Source organism: Haemaphysalis longicornis, unplaced genomic scaffold (assembly GCF_048455015.1).
Source record: "Haemaphysalis longicornis isolate Haplotype H1 unplaced genomic scaffold, Haemaphysalis longicornis Haplotype H1 scaffold_4, whole genome shotgun sequence".
NCBI lineage: Eukaryota > Metazoa > Arthropoda > Arachnida > Ixodida > Ixodidae > Haemaphysalis > Haemaphysalis longicornis.
Genome location: NW_027526361.1, coordinates 147,913,799 through 147,930,620, shown reverse-complemented (window position 1 = coordinate 147,930,620; position 16,822 = coordinate 147,913,799). Strand labels below are relative to the sequence as shown.

Genomic DNA, 16,822 nt, shown 5'->3' with positions numbered 1-16,822 from the left:
CGACTGTCTTTGTGTGCCGCAAGTGTGAACAAACACCGCTTGCATTTTTTCTTTTCAGATTGTGTTGCTGCTGCACAGCTTGCTTTCGACAGCTTTCAGTTGCCAAATTCTTTGGACTCTGAGCACTCGCGCAGAACATTTTTTAGAAATCTTTCTTAGTTTAATAGCGCGAGCCAGCACGCCCAGAAGCATGAAAATTTTGTTTGGGGAAGAAAAAGTAGTAGGCGGGAAATGAGATTTATTCACTTATTTTATTAGCAACGTATCGCAAATGAAGCTCAATACATTTCACAATAGCACACAGCTGTGTATCTCGTATAGTAAGTACAAATGTCCGCATTCTGTGTCGGTTACACAAACATAAGAGACATCTTTATAGAAGTCATCGTATGCAGAAAATTGCGGCAGAGGTTACCACGTTCATTTGCTCTACACAATGCAATTCTACAGAAACGATGTTTCATAAAAACATCCTTTCATGAATAATAAAATGACTATGAAATGAGATGACCGGCATGTTTCGCCACCCTTAACAACCACTCCATATTCTTATTCTCGTAAACTTGCTAGCCCAGAAAAAACATTTTATAGCAGCCTAGTTTTCTGCCTAATTCAGCCGTACGTCACACCTAGAAAATCTAAGAAATACTGCCATGGATATCAATAAACTACACGTAAAAGCGAAACAAATATTGAGAGGGCAAACAAGGTACAAAAAATGCGTCCTAGCACATGTTGAAAAGCGAAGTGCAGCTCGGCCGTCGCGAAGGTAACTCCAACTTCTCGTAACACAGAATGCAAGCGGTCAGTTGCCACGTAAATAATTTGGGGGCTTCTTTCGTAATTATAAACATTCAAAGGTGGTAATGCCACTATAAGAAACTGATCGTCGGAACGCTCTAAACCCAAACCAGTTCGTTTAAGAAGAATTTAAGCCAATTCGGCTAACATAATTTCCAAGCTTTTCTTGGTGGAAAGAAGATGAAGAGCAACCGCTCACAAAACCAATACCGAAGAGAAATTTCCATCTGCGTGTCTGCTGGCATCAAGCGGCACATGAGAAACTGTCAAAAAGCTTCACATGCTTACAACAATACTGACAAATTTGTTGCACCAAACAAAGATAACTTCACTGTAAAGCAACAGCAGAAGGTTTTTCGATTCGCCCTGCAGATTTTTTGACAAGAATAGCGCTTGATTCTTTATAACTTTGTCTGAAAAAAATGTGTGCTGACCTGCCGTCTGCTGGGCAGCGAAAGAATTTCGCTCTGCTATTTTTTTTCCGAGCTGTCGCAGCGCACAGCAGAGAAGCATGAGTTGTGTCATTTTCTCCGTTTTTCAGACATTTTGAACCCGTTCGCACTCACCGACACCAAAAGTTTCACCTTCATTGCATACTACCAAACTTCTGCACGTGCACACAGTGATAGCGGCAGGAGGAGACGGACAAGGGGGGAGCAGAAGAGATAAGAGCGATAAGAGCGGTTCATTCGTTGCGCCGCCCGTCGGCGCAACGAATGAAGCGGCTAAACAATAAATAGGGTGTCAAGAAAAAAGGAATAGCCATGAAAACATTTTATTTGTACACATAATAGCATCACTTCACTTTGTTGCTGCGTATGTTGGAAACATAGACACGTGTGCAAAGGTTGCTGAATTTTCGCTTAGATACCAGTGTCATGGCGGCATTTTATTTCTTTCCAATACTGAAACTTGCCGAAGTTCCCGGCCTCTGGTTACACTTTATGTGTTACTGAAGAATACTCTTTGAAGGTCCGCCAAACAAGAAAAGAGTTATGGCACAGCACAGCCAGCCACAGGAAAAAAAAAACAGCGTCAATCTAGTGTTTCATAGGATTTATGGGGGGAGGGGAAAGCTTTATGGTCGGAATGATCAAACGAACGATAGAGTTCTTGTTGCGAAGCATGCGCAGACATTACCTAAAGGGTACAGTGGTTCCCTGAAGATGTTATATGTTAATTGCCGGAGTGTCATAAAAAACCAGGATATTGAACACTTGATAGCAATTCTTGACCCCTACCTTATAGAACTCAGAGAAACGTGGCTCCATGATAGTGTTCTGGATAATAAATTTGCGCCGCCAGCGTACTATGCGTACAGACGAGACCGTGATTCGAGGAGTGGGGGCGTCGCCCCGCTCTTCAAGAGAAACTTGAAGGTAATGCAAATGCCGGATGCTGCAGGTGTTGAGGCGTTATTCTGTAACTTGTTTTGTGATAGCGTCTGCCTAGTAATTGTAGTTGTTTACAGGCCACCGGGGCTGATCTTACGGTGTTAGAAAGCCTGAAGCACCACCTTACTTTATTATCATCCCGAACTACAAAGCTTATTTTATTTGGGGATTTCAAATTACCCATAATCAGCTGGTCTTCTTTCACCGCCGGTAGCAATAACGCTAATAATAATGAACACCAAATGATATTGCACTTAATTTTGATTTAACCCAACTTATAAATGCTATACCCGGGTACAGGGCTATAGCAAGTCGATTCTTGACCTTGTGTTTGTTCAGAGCAATATTCCAGGGGAAAATTATTGGGAAGTAGTCGATGGAATTTCAGACCATTATGCTGCTCTAGTAAATTTCAGCTCAATTAAGGCCAACCAGGTTGTTATATCCACTTGTTTACTCGTTTTCTCGTTAGAAAGTAGCCGTTAGAAAGTACCCGTGCAAACTAGAAAGTACCCTAGGTAGAAAGTACCCGTTTTCTTCACTGTCCGCTTAGAGGCTGTTGTACACCACGTGCTAAACACAACGACAGTCAGTGTACACCAGTCCACCGACACATAAAGTGAGCGAGACGTGAGGGAGGTTCTTGCTAGTGAAGGATTTGCTGGGTTTGGCGATGAGGGCGTTTATAGAGTACTTCCATCGGGAAGGGAGTGTACCTGTCTTCCAGTTGGAGTTGAAGATTTGGAGATATTTTTGAGCGGCAACGTGTTCAGGAATGCGGAAAAGGTTTTTTTTGGTACCCGGTCCTTTCTTGGTCTGTGCGGCGGGTTAGTCAGCGGCTTCTCTTATTTCCGACATGGTAGCAGGGGCGAACATGCCTGGTTAGCGTTTGCCTGTGTATAATGAAAGTGGCCGATGAGTAGCGGATGTGTGTGCTTCAAGCGGTTGCTGAAGCTCTTGCAATAAATCTGGTTCTGTACCCTAGTAATTACGTATAAAATCATTCAGATGGTGTTGCATGGTGGATATTGATTCTTTGCTCCCTAGAGGAATCTAAGCTCCAAATTCGTCAGATACCGGTCATTCTTTGTAGTTTGTTTCAGAACTGAACCCAGATTTGCTGAGCGAAGAGTTTAGTGTAGTCATCACCCTCTTCCGTGATTTGAGCAATGCAGATGCAGACGGGAAGTTTCTGCTTGTTTTGTTCCTTTTCAACCTTCGTAACAGGCCTTTCCGTGCAGACCGAATGTGGGCGAGGTGTGCGTCGGTGGCCGTGGTATTCTCGGGTTAGTGCAACTTTCTAGCCGCACCAACAACCGTTGGACAAGGTTACGTAGTTTAGTGATGGAGTCCGCGAGAATGTAGCTGAGATAGCCTTCTTAGTTAGATAGCCTGGCTGCGCTTATGCGTTGATTATTATGTCTTCGGCGAGTAATTTGCAGTTGTATAATATGGTGGCCACTGCCAAGTGTCTAGTCTAGTTGCGTCGAGAAGGCTCTTTTGATATGTTATATGTGGAGGTGAGGTGATGCGTAGTATCTCGGCAGATGCTGCTGCCATTTCTTGTCAGGAGATCTGTAATGTTACATCAACGCAGTTGAGTTTTAAGAGTCGAATTGTTTAGGGTTTTGACTGTCTTAGTTTCTTTCCTGTATACCGAGGCCGTGTATTGGGAATTGACGTCTACGAGGATGATTTGCTTGTTTGGGCTCATGCGCTGGTGGTAGAAAAAAGCAGAAGAATCGACAACGTCCCAGGAAGATGAGGATATGGTTTGAAGGCTTTGTAGCACATATTTCTGTCTAGGCTTCTTGTGTTATTAAATTCGAGGCGGTTACAACATTCTTCTACATGGGCGAGTAGGATTTGGAGGGCAGCAAAGGCTTCATTTAGGACAAACAAAATTTTTTTCGTGCTGGTGATTTCATTCGAAAAAAAAACTTTATTATTCGTCTAAGCGATAGGAGACTAGGACTTAGGCACAGGCGGCCGCCTGACACAGGTCCTCAACCCTTTACAGACTGTGTCAGCAGCGTAGCAACGCCAGAAAAAAAATTGCAGAATTTATATAATACTACAAATGTCTGTGTATACAATCAAAAAGAGAAATCATTGACGGAGAGGATAAATAAGCAAGAATAATCAAGAAGTCCGAAAGAGAGCACGAGAAATGAGCAACAAAAATGCAAAGGATTACAACACAAAAGTTTAGAAATAACTCTGAACCATAAATAAAAAGGTGAGTAAAAATGAACATCTGCCTACATATACGTATATATAGAAAAAGACCCACTCATACACAGATAGTTCGACAGAAGATGCGTTCAAGTACTAACTGCAGGACAAAAAACGGAGGTATGAAAAATTGTATGCATCTCGAAAATCACCAATCGGAAATCATAACTAGGGGCAAAATATCTCCTACTTGCGCGGTAATAAAAAAGCAGAGGCAAACTCTTCATCAGTCTGAGGCAAAAATAAGAAAACAAACACAGAAAAAGTATAAGCCATTCGAAAAACCTTGCATTGTCAGTGCGCAATTTTGTGTAACGTCCTTTTTGAATATTTTTTTGAGAAACGTTGAAACTTACTTCTCATTTTTGTTTAATATTTCCGCCTACAAAAAAGGAAGTTTTTTGTTATTTGTTCTTGTTTTTGGTGGGTGCCGGTTCTTATGTGTAAAAGCATAGTAAGATATATCGGTGGGTATTGTATTTTATATTTTTTCTTCATGTATGGTGCACAACATGCGTTTGTTCCCTCACCAACTCCGCTCTCTTTTCGTCCCTTAACGTTACACTTATCATCTTCTGTTCGATGGCTCGTTGAGTCGTTCTCAATTTAAGTTTAACCGTTTTGTGACCCTCCAAGTTTCTTCCCCGTAGGTGGGTGCCAGTGAGGTGCCAGTGAGGTGCAGGTGAGTACTGGTAATATGGGCGTAGGCGGGGCATGTAATGCGGAGGCCAGATAACCGGTGGCCATTAAGGGTAACAGTGGATTCCTAGAGAAGGCTAGCATGGCAGGGGCGGTAGAAAGCTAGTTGGGAAGATGAGATGAAGTTTGCGGGGATAAATTGGTCCAGTTAGTACAGGACCGGGACAATTGGAGAGCTGTGGGAGAGGCCTTCGCCCTGCAGTGGGCGTAGACAGGATGATGATGTTGATGTGGAAGCACAAAAGCTTGAAACAATATATCCTATCAGCTTGAAGCATACGTGAGCTCTCAAACAAAGGAGCCGTTCGCAGATCTGCATGGTGACCGTAGTAACTGAACAGAGGAGAAGCATTCGTTTTTGTAGAAGAGTTAGTTTGGCGTAGTGTGCTTTCGTTCTGCTCCACACCAGTGCGCCATAGCCCAGTTTTGAATAGAAAAGTGTGGTATATAACTGTTGCTTCACCCAAAACGGTATCAAGTGTGCACTTATAAATATTACACCGGCACATTTAGACAATTCCATTTATTGCCGAATGGAGTGTTCAGTCCACGTGACATTTTCGTCTAAGTACACGCCCATAAAATTTGTTCCTTCAAATATTCTGTTGTTACACAATTAAAATCAATGAGGAGTATCTTTTGTACTTGTCACATGGCCTAAATATTGTGTAGATGGTCTTTTTTAGGTTAAGTGTCTCGCTGTTCGGTGATAACCTTATGGACAAACACTGTAAGTATTAACTAACCTCCGATTCCAGTTAAGGTATGTAAAAAAAAACGTTGTATCATCAGCGCGCCTAAGAAGTTCAGTCATTTTGGTATACCTATATTATCATTGACATTAATTAGAAGTAACAAGGGCCTAATTTCGATTCTTGTACACTTTGTTAAATACTCAGTAGTATTGACGAAACTGTCCTTATCTGCACATGGTGTTTTCTATTAAATAAGTAACTTCGCAGAAGAGTATTTCCGATATCTAGCTTAATTTTCTAGCGTAGCTTCATTAGCGAAATTTTGTGGTCGATGGAATCGAAGGCTTTTTAAGCGCAAAAATAACCCAATCTTATATATTTGCTATTCTGTGTTCTTGAGTACTTCCTGTTTGATGTTTACAAACATCTGTTTACGTAGATTTGTGTTTTGAAAGCCTGTGCTGGCTCTGCGCTATAACGTCCTGCTTGTTTAAAAATATCGCCATTCTATCAAAAATGATTCCCTCAAACAGGTTAAAAAACCGCGCCGGGATCAATATCGGCGGTAGTTAATGTTCATGGGTTCATTTTGTGTGTGTTTTGTGCGGGAACTGAGAGTGGGTATTTTTTCAGAAACTAAGAGTGGTGGAGTCGGTTGAGTAATTGTGAACTCTTAGCGGATCATGGGGTCCTTCTGTGAAGTAGGAGGGGACGTAGCAGGAGCCAGTTGAGGGAGGTTCAGTGCGGGTGGGAGGGTTAGAGGGGTGGCTTTTCAGTTGTTCTACCTGTTTATGGAGAACGTCTGTTTGGATTGTCAGCCGTTTTATATGTGTCTCGAGAGCGCGGATTCGGGTTTGCTGCCTGCTAAGTTCAGATTGCAGGCTTTCGTTGTCGTTGCGAAGTTGAGCAAGTTCAGAGACATCTAAAGTGTGTGTTTGTGCAGTGTCTACTTGTGTGGGAAAGGTTACAACATCGGTGGATGGACAAGCAGCGACTGTTGGCCCGTTCACATCACGCGCCATGTTTTGCATTTGAAATAGCAATTTGAAATAACGACCGAACCAAATGTATTGTTCCCAAGCCGCGTTCAAACATTCCATGTCTTTCCATGTCAGTTTAATTGACAGCTGGTTCACACATGCCTTCTCGAGGTGTGCCGATAACCAAGACTCAACGCATTTCCTTTCGGTTTCGTTTTCAGTCTGGCATACGATAATACAATGCTCAAAATTTGGTTCGTACCCCTCTGAGCAGTGAGCGGCTAAGTTCCCACCGTTCCGTTTTTTTACGTCACGCTTGTGCTCGTTAAGGCGCTTGTATACGCACTTTCCAGTTTGTCCGACGTAATACTTCCCAGAACTTATGGGAAACATGTATACCACTCCCGCAGTGCAGTGTACAGAGACATACTTGTGTTTCGTTCTGCAGGCATGAGCAGTTGCCGGTCCAGAAAGAGTTTCTTCACTCCAAGCCTGAATTAGCCTTGTAACTTGTCGTGGTGCTGTATTCTTCGCCCAGCGCTGTACATCACGATGCATTGGAGGTATCCGAAAACTGTCGCATCCCGCAACAATGCATACCATGCATTGTTGTCCCGGCGGGCAATGAGGTGCATTTTGGGCCATGAGTGACAAAAGCTGCAGTTCCGTGAACGTGAACACCTTGTTGAAATATGGGCTGCTGTGGGGCGTGCTGAAGAGCCCAGTCTCCTGCAAAAAGTATTTTAAATTTTAAGTCACCGCACTACTGCAATTCGCGAAGTATTCATAGGCAAGCATCGCCAACATTCCCTCATGTTTCGTCTTCTTGCTAAAAGCTCACCTAACCGAATGAATTTTTTCGTTTCCTGCAACATCTTTTTCTTTAAAGCAAAAAGAGGACAGGGCACATTCGATAGAAATAAATTAAACGTTGTATTGCAAAATGTACTCTTGTTTGCACAGAAAGAAACTCCTTGGAAGGAACAATAAAGTGAGTGATGAACATTGCATGCTCTAGAATAAGTATAAAATTTAAGGCACTGCTGCGGGTTCTTACTTACAATTTTCACGAAAGGGTGTTCAAATAATTAAGTACTCGTTCGCTCTGTGAACAAGGATGACCAACAAGATGTGCGCGGTGCAAGGAGCGCAAGAAACAAAACAAGTTTGTTTGTTATTTTTCATTTAGCGCAATTCCAGCTAATTAGTGAATGAAACATGGAAGCTCTAGAGTTTTGTTGCAGTTTATATGGGTTTGCACGTTTTCCTCCTGCGTCGTAGACACCTCAATGTCTGTTTAATGCACCAAACCAAAGAGATCGAACGCGGAGCACAACGCTCAAAATCCCAAGGGGCTGTGAGGCGTCCCTGTTTAAACCTTCCACCCGCTCAACAGGCTCGTCATCGATGAGTACCTGAAGCTTGGCTGTGCGTGTACGCCCCTGCCCGTCCACCTCCCTGATATACGACACCTCTTTCCTTCGAAATATGTGCGCCCAGTATTAAGTCGAACTCTGCCTTGCACAAGCGTACGTTTTATAACGCCGCCTGCTCAATGGGGAACAAGTGGTCTACGCTGATGCGGCCGATTACCTGGACGGGGAAGCCATGGCCGCCGCAGTCGTAGATCGAAAGGGTAGCTCTGTCGTCTCTGGGTTATTCTGCTGAATCTACCCGGAAACTCGGGATAAAATGGACATTGCACTCGCGCTGAATTCCACATCTGCCAAGAGAATAATCTGCGACTCTGAAACTGCCCTCCAAAACTTCGGTGTGGGTACAATCTCACCAGAAACTCAACACAAAATTCGGTGATACGTCGGTTCCCACTTACGTCATGTTCAACTGTACTTGTGCCAGCCAAACCGTCTCACCCACCAGGGTGGCTCAGTGGCTAAGGCGTTGCGCTGCTGAGCACGAGGACGCGGGTTCGATTCCCGGCCGCGGCGGCCGCTTTTTTGATGGAGGCGAAACGCAAAAACGCTCGTGTGTATGATATTTCGCCGCACGTTAAAGATCCACAGGTGGTCAAAATCAATCCGCAGCCCTCCACTACGGCGCGCCTCATCGCCTGCGTTGCGTCGGCGCGTTAAACCCTACAGTCAGTCAGCCAATTCGTCTCTGCCTGGAAACGAGCATGCTTAGGTGGCGGTCCGATACTTTAGATGCCGGGAGCACCTCGACTATTCCGACCACGTGCTCAACGTGGGCAGCAGGCAGAGTCTATAGCCACATATAAGAAAATTTATGCCGCCACAACCACCCGGCGCCACATCACTACCTGACCAGGTGGAAATCCTAATCGCCAAATACTATTTAGCGATGCAGTGTTTTGCGTACTGAGCTCCGGCGGTGTTTCGAGCGTCCTTTACTACTTTAAACGCGGTTGCGATCATATACACAAACTAAAAGACACACGGAGAAACGCCCCTTCGGGGCCAGGGGATTCGGTGTAGGTCATGTTAGATTTTGATGTCCAGCTCCTCACTCGCGACCCAGCTAGCGCTGGTCGACCGGGCGCAGGCGGCCATGACATCATATGGGCTCCAGTGAATAAGGAACCACTCCCAATTTAGACGCTCAATAAATGTATTCTCTCTCTCTCTCTCTCTCCCCAGAATTTGAGCCCCAGGTTCGTTTGCCCTCAACATAGTTTCCTGACCGACTCGCCACTGTGGCTCATTGGCTATGCCTTTTGGGACCACGGTACGTAGGACTATTTTGTTTTTAAATTTTTGCCATTATAACCTGTCAGGTACGCACGCTTTTTAGATGCGAAGCATCTCATGCTCGGGGCTGTGTCCCTCTTTCCCTCGTTGTCGTTGTCCGCCGTTTGCACTCTACTGCGCATGCGCGTCTCTTCAGCCCCGTCAGCGTTTGGGCTGACGTCAGCGCAATGCACTATAAAAAGAAATAGTTAGGCGGCGCCCGGTTTCGATCCCACGACTCTGGCCGCAACGCGAGGTACGTGGCGCTCTTCCCACTGCGCTACAAACCGGGACGGGAGCATTTGCTTCAAATGCGCCTAATGTCCTCCACTCATTCAAACTACGTCAAGAAGCTACTGATACAATGAAGGCCCGCGAAGCTGAACGTTAATGAAAGCGACGAACTGAAAACTAATGGGAACTTCAGTCGACCCCATGGCTGCTTCGCATACTGCTCAGGGTTCCCCTACGGGAAGATGGTATAATTTTTTTCACTTCACCCACGATAATCATCGTAGTCAAAAAAGTTGGCTTTCGTGCCGTGCGTTTTTGACGCGGCATGCGCCATCAGTGAGACATAGTTTTGCTTTAATAACTGTAATTCTGTTGGAAAAAAATTGAAATAATTATGACTTTAGAATACCATAACCCACGGGCTCCGGAATGCAAGTCGAACACGCATCTTTGAAGTCAATTTGGCTCGTTGCCTTCTAGTGGCTAATGGTAAACCCTAGTGATTGTGTTGTGACATATATGACTTAGAGAACGCCGACGAACGGTACACTCAGTTCGACACACGCTAAGTATGGCGTTTCGTAATAGCGTCAACGTAAGCCCACGTTAACATTGAATAATGACACAACGAACCCACTAAGGTATATTTGTCCGTGTCAATGACAACTACTCAGCGGCTTTGCATGGGCTCGTGTTACTAGATTAGGGTAAAGAGTATTGACACTTTTTTTCACCTATTGATGGGTGCCATTGCAATGATAATTGGTCAGTTCGCATCATGTTTACACTACACCGGCTCATCAACGCCGCCATTTTGCTGCTAATACGTTTTAGTCGGTCAATTCTGGAAGACATGGCTTGTCCTCCTTTCTCTGCAGCTGCGCGCGACTGACGTCGTTCCCAACGCACCTCAATAATAACGCCTATACTAGCATTTCAACAGCAGAAGTGTGACCGAAGATGCGGTTTTGCTTCATCTTCGGCAGTGTTGTTAGCCGACGACCCGGTCGAAATTAGCGGCCAGGCTGTAGAAGCGGCAAGCTCGCCATACTGATAAACGACAAAATGGCCGCCGTTGACGACTTGCGTGTCTCAGTGTCGGTACTGTGATACCTTATCTAGTGACACTAGCGTGGACCCCATTGGTGACATGAGGCTCTGCTTTTTCTCCAGGAACTTGGTTCCTCTGGCTGCGAAACCAGACAAGAATACTCTGGTCCGGGATTTACCCATCCCTAGGCTGAAAAAATTCTTATTTCGATTGCTTAAATTACCTCAGTTAAACAACAGGGGAAAGCGTGCGTCAGTGAAAAATAAATCCTGCGTTCAAATAAGGAAAGAATTGATTGATTGATTGATTAATTGATTGATTGATTCCGGGTTTTAACGCGCTGCCTCTACACCTGGTGTGTGAGGCGCGGAGTAGTGGAGGTCTCGGGATTAATTTTTGACCACGGGTGGAGCTTTAGCGTGCGCTCAAATCTTGGCACACGTGCTTCTTCGGTGTTCGCCTCCGTCAGAAAAGCAGCCACCACTGGCGAGATCGGACCCGCGTCCTTGAGCAGGTGATCAGCAAGAAATGGAAGTTGATTTAACAAGCCACAAGCCAGCAACACGAAGACTTTTCCCCTTGACCACAGTTGGAACAGGTGCTCGACAGCCCATTTCTTACCGTTCAAGTGCTTTGTTTTTTTTCGCTCGAGAAGCAGTCGTCTTGCGTGGAAATGAGAAGCTCAAACGTCGTCCAGCACACTCCGGAATTGGCTTTCAGGGCGCTCACTCAAAGGAATTCTCTGCCCCTCCTCGAATGGCAGAGACCCTGCATGGAGAGTAGCGCAAAATTACACTACAGTGAGAAAGAGATTAGAATGGTAGTGACGATTTCTAGTTGCATTCGTCCGCTCATACTGACGAATTTTGAATTCCTGCCAGGTATGCAGCCCATTTTATGAAAAAAAACTATCGTTTGTGAGCGTCTCTCGCCCTTATTTCATCACTTTCATATAAACCTGCATACGCTACCTGCCGAAGGATTTTCAGGCAGGGAACCCCTCACTATAGTTTTGGTATTCCTGCCTCAATGACTGTATTCTGTACTTTACAATCTGCCCGGAGAGCAGCTGTTGGAATTAAAAGTTTATGGGGTGGGCTCAAATAATTCCTACGCACTTAAGCCTGGTTTTAATTCACCTACTGCTGCATGCTTGTGATCGTAGCTGCAGGTTCTGCGGGCCTTGATCTCTGCCTGCAAGGGGGTCTGTCTATTGGCGTATTGAAAAAGGCGTTTTGAAAGAAAGCAAAGCTGTAAACTACATCCACAACGACTGCCCAAGCGACGTCACTTAAATTCACTCACGTGGCTCTGCAAATAGTGAAACCGGAGACAAGTGAAATGCACTTCGCCCCAACATTTATTACTTCAAAGAGATCTTCTTTGCAAAGGTTAAATCAATCTATGATGCATGAATGGTGGTTGGTTGAGTTGTATTGGTGAAGAACATGAGTGGAACTTTTTTTTTGTAAAATTAAAGCGAGCTCGAACCCGGTGTTGGACGATCTAACTACCCCATCTCTGCCGCCGCGGACGGAGGCGACGAGATGGGCGGCAGAGACGGAGAGAAGTGAGGTGCCATAAATTGGTGCGAGCTTGCTTTATTTTTTGTAACTCCTAGCGCACGCACACGGCCGCTACACGTGCCGTGGGCAAAGCGCACAGCGGCTCGAGAGGTCGCGTTACGCTATCACGTTGCATTAAGTGAGAACACAAGGGTGAACCCGCAGATGGGCTTGGTAAGTGCACTGCGTGTCTTCCACGTCTGCGCGTGGGCTCGTAGCTCAATGGGTAAGGCAACGTGATCTGGCTCCGTTATTCTATCCGTTCCAGGTGAGACCCCTGGTGGTGCCAGTAACTTCTTTTATTTGTTCGCGGGAGTTTCCTGTTGACACCAACGGTTTGCGAAAGTACGCTTGGTGGGTAGAGGTAAAAAGCTTTGCTTTAAAACATCTTGTGAAACCGAAAGGCCCGGTACGTGTCAGGACGGACACCAAGCCCGATCATCAAACGGTTTAAAACCTGCACTTAAAGGGACCCAGAAAAGCTTTGTGAAGGTGGCAATCAAATGCATTCAGGTGGCAGAACACATAACGGGGGATGTTTGAGCCAAGTGTGAGCCCCATATGTTGTAGGGATAATTTGTAAACGATTTTTTGAAGATCACCTTTCTCAGCCGATGAGCTCGCCGCCGCAGCGAGCCGACAGCGGCTGACGCAACGCCGACCGCGGCTGACACAGCGGCGAGGCGCCCCCCTGATTCGGCCGCTCGTCGGTCGCCGGCAACGTCACTGCCATTGGCTTCCGGTTGCTCTTCCTCCTTCCTGCGCGATCCCGAGGCAAAGGCGGGTCAGCAGCGATAGACGCGTGCCTAGGCGCAGGAATGTAGCTAGCGGAGAACGTAAGTCGAGCGTCGCGATGTCACATGGTTATTCCCAGTGTTTCCAGCTGCTTTGAAAGAAGCAGAGAGGGAGGAGGAATCGATCGCCAAGGAGGGAGAGGTGCACTTTATTTCTTCTGGCACAGCTAATACTGAATGTAGATCAATAATTCCAACGGCATTGCATCGACATATTGGTACTACGTGACAATAAAGGCCTTTGTAACTTTTACAAAAGGCTTTTCTGGGTCCCTTTAAGGAACTTGAATAACCACTTACGCTGGTATGAAAGAAATTCTTTTCTGCATGTTTATAATGAAGCCGTTTGATTAAGCAAAACAAAAAAAAAATTGAATGAGGGCTCCGAGACAACATTTCAAACTATTAGCTTGCACAGACCCTTCTTGAGTATGGAATGCACCATTCTTAACTTTCGCTAAACTACGCTGTTTGGGTGAACTTTTAAACGTTGTGCCAATTTCAAAACTCCGGAAGTCGGATCGCCTTATTCAAGTATCTTGGTAACACAATGTCTGTCGAGCCGGACATCCGCTTACACGTCACACACGAGGGTGGCCGCTTTTATCATTAGCTGCTTTTGGTAGCATTTCGGCTGGCGAAAAAAGCTAAAAAGCGAAAACAACTGCTACCAGCTGCGGTAGCCTTTCGGCTGGCGTACCCGCAAATTTTCCCGCCCATTTTTCGCGGGGCTACCATGGTTGCCAGGCCAGGACTGCCCTCTTTTGATTAGCTCGCATCATCCGTAAAGGCCGCGGATCTGTCAGCCCGCTCTGGTAACAAACCCCTGCGCGCTCGCTGCGCGGGCTCGGGCTCAAGCACGGTTTTTTTTTCGCTTCGTCCCCACGGACGGTGCTACAAACGTATGGGGCCCGTAAAGGCCACGGATCTGTCAGCCCGCTCTGGTTACAAACCGACGGAGAAGCCCAGCGGCAGTGTAATTACTTTGTCGCTCGACAATATCTTTACTTTGCTCAAAAAATATTGAAACGAAAGCTTCATTTATAGCTAGAGTTTAAGTAAGTCAACTTAGAACATCCGCAACTCTTATACTGCACACGAGTCTTGCTTCAACGCATGCTGAACGTCGTGAATCTGCAGTGGGAGCACGGCCGCTTGTCCGGAAAACACAAAGCCGGAAAAAGGATAGCTAGAACTGCTGTCACACAAATGGAAGTACATGTATGTCGCCGCTTTTTTCTTCGCAAGAACCAACAACGCTAAGCAGCACTCATGGGCGCCAGTTGTTATTAACGACAGCTGAAGTTTTGGCGGGAACGAGCGCGAGCTCTCCCGCACCGCGCAAGGAAAAAGGAAATGGTGACTACATTTTCCGCGGCGGCCACAGCAGGCAAACGATGTTATTCCACCAGTCAGGTATACTTCACAGAGCCACCAACACCAAAATGCACCTCACAGACTACCGCAGTTTCGATGCCACAAAAGAGACGGAGACGGAGCCGTCGGTGCAACGCGTCCGTCCACCGGACTCGCCGCGGGTTCAGAGAACGCGCAAAGGTACAACGCTGAAGTAGTTCGACGGTCACCGTTGCGTTATGACACACAAATGACCCATTCCTACTGAACGTGTAACACTATCTCACGCTTTTTTGAATACGCTGCACTTTAGTTAAGTACGCTTTGTTTCATGTCCCGGTGCTGTGGCTCTTTAGGTAACTACTTTTTGATGCGTTGTGGCCTGTTCACCCGCTCTAACCGTCGCCGCCGTCGCCGTCACGGGCTCGGCAAGCTCAAGGTCAAAATGCGGTTTTATCGTAATCTGAAGCTCCGCTTCCGATGAGCCTTCCGTGTGACGTTACTTCCGGTCGCCGTTTGCTTGGCGCTCGCTCAATCTTTCAGCCAAGTAACCGATGAGTGGCCGACGGCTCGGAAGCCAAAGGGGACCCATGGGGTTTGCAATCATTGGCAATCGGCCTCGGCTGCTTGGGACATTAGGTCTGGGCGGACAAGTACGTGGTAAATCGTCACTACACTTTGTTTTTCTGATATCTCATCAAATTGTTTAATGTTCTTGGAAAATGCACCACTATTATTGGGAAACATGAGAAGTTGGAGCTTTTGATTGTATTTTGAATTGATTGTCGTTGTAAGCAACTAAATCTTTTTTGCTCATTAACTGATAATTCCCCTCGTCAAACCGGTTCTCAGGCCGCCTCAAGCTTCCGGGCCGGTACTAAGCCGGAGCAAAAGGAAGTCACCTGAACCCGAACCGTAAACGAACCGGTGTTTTTTTCGTTTCGACAAACTAATATATATATATATATATATATATATATATGTATATATATATATATATATATATATATATATATATATATATATATATATATATATATATATATATATATATATATATATATATATATATATATATATATATATATAATATATATATATATATATATATATATATATATATATTTATATATATATATATATATATATATATATATATATATATATATATATATACTTATAAAAAGAAGTGCCCGACTGACTGACTGACTGACTCATCAACGCACAGCCAAAACTGCTAGACCTGGAGACTTGAAATTTCACGAGTTTATTTGCGTCATTGAGTAGGGGCTCACTAAGGCGGGTTTTCCAGAAATTGCCCTCCGAACCGAAGAAAAGGGCGATATTGTGGTTTTGCGAATTCGTGATTTTCTCGGTCACCCATTGACATATCGAAGCGCTTTTTGCTGATTTAAGTAGCCCTTAAGAATACCTAAAAAGTAGTTTTTGGATTTCGCCCTAACCTACACCAGCGAGGTGATTCCGCATTCCGAATCTAAAACGGTGTTTCTAAAGATTCTCAAATAAATCTTTCACCGATTCAGTAATCCAACTGATTTTTGCTAGACTATGTTACTCATACAAATGCACAGAACCGTTTTTAAGGATTTCGCTCTGTGACGCCGCTAAAAGGGTCAAATTGTTTTTTACAAATTACACGGCTGATCAGCCAAAAAGGCCCGAGAGGTTATGTACACGTCTAGCCAAACTGCTCTTTCAAACGGCTACAGATTGCAAGGGCACGTTCTGATTACGGTGTTGGAGGTCAATATTTCTTAAAATTTTAAAAATGCCACCATGGAGAGAGTGAAAAGCGGTAAAATTGTTTTTCACATATTAATTTTTTTACGGCCCGCCATCGGAGATATCGAACTGGTTTTTGTTGAGATAGGCAATTTATTCACTTATCTCAACACTGTTATACAACATTTTTCAATGACACCCTCCCAATACAGGCAAGTGTGATTTCTGGAAAACACTGTGTTATTACACTTTCACAAATAATCACCCAGCCAGTTGATATCTCCCATTCGTTTTTGCTTGAAAATGCTGCCCATTTAATTGCCCGAAAACCACTTTCAGGATTTTGTCCTGAGATGCGGATTAGAAGGCCAGCGAGATTTTTTAATCGGCATCCTTTTGGACGTAAAATTCAGTTGAGTTTTCCCGCGTTCGCTTAGCGGTCGCCATCTGTTGACACCTTCGGCAACTACGCGTCTCCAGTAGGAGCAGGTGTCATCTATACCTATAAAAAGAAGTGCCCGACTGACTGACTGACTGACTCATCAACGCACAGCCAAAACTGCTAGA

The 16,822-nt window shown here is 45.1% G+C and overlaps 1 long non-coding RNA gene across 1 annotated transcript; it reads right to left on the bottom strand.

Annotated features, from left to right (window-relative positions):
• Positions 1–285: 285 nt before the first annotated feature.
• On the bottom strand, positions 286–13,115 carry LOC144179427 (uncharacterized). Its single transcript, XR_013324224.1, has 3 exons — positions 12,965–13,115; positions 11,419–11,565; positions 286–7,533 (listed from the first exon to the last, which is right to left on the bottom strand). It is a non-coding gene; the product is annotated as an uncharacterized LOC144179427 (long non-coding RNA).
• Positions 13,116–16,822: the final 3,707 nt, after the last annotated feature.